Source organism: Carlito syrichta, unplaced genomic scaffold (genome assembly GCF_000164805.1).
Source record: "Carlito syrichta isolate Samal-C Ts95f unplaced genomic scaffold, Tarsius_syrichta-2.0.1 Scaffold132850, whole genome shotgun sequence".
In the NCBI taxonomy this organism is placed as follows: Eukaryota; Metazoa; Chordata; class Mammalia; order Primates; family Tarsiidae; genus Carlito; species Carlito syrichta.
This window is the reverse complement of record NW_007076946.1, coordinates 47,665-48,048: the sequence shown is the minus strand read 5'-3', so window position 1 is coordinate 48,048 and position 384 is coordinate 47,665. Positions and strand designations below refer to the sequence as shown.

At 68.8% G+C, this 384-nt stretch overlaps 1 protein-coding gene across 2 annotated transcripts in view; it reads left to right on the top strand.

Moving 5' to 3' along the window:
- Positions 1-384, top strand: part of MEST — a 12,417-nt gene continuing 12,033 nt past the window's right edge. The window contains exon 1 of one of the 2 annotated variants that reach the window (XM_008049361.2): positions 1-19. The gene's annotated coding sequence lies outside the window, so the exon portion shown is untranslated. The remainder of the gene's footprint in view (positions 20-384) is intronic. The other variant, XM_021708192.1, reaches the window with a different exon arrangement.

Sequence of the window (384 nt, the reverse complement as noted above, 5' to 3'; positions counted from 1 at the left end):
GCCGGGACCGCCTCCGCAGGTGGGTGGCGGGCCGGATTGGCGCGGGGAGGCATGGGTGGGGGGCTGCCCTTTCCTTGCCCCCTGCCCGCTCTGCTGCCGGGCAGGGAGAGCGCTTCTGCCGCCACGCGGCACTCGGAGCTTGGGATCCGCCCGCGGGTGTCTCGACCCGCGGGCCCCGGCGTAATTCAGGCCCTTCGGGCCCGACGTCGGCCCGGTGTGACTTGGGGTCTAGACAGACCCTGCGTCGCCCTGCGAGATTTAGGGGTTTTCGCTCCCGCGTCGCCCAGTGTGGCTTAGGATTTTTAGATCCTTCATCGCCCTCGCGCGATTTGCGATTCTTAGACTCGGCCACGCCGCGGCGTGACTTAGGGTTTCTAGTCGCCG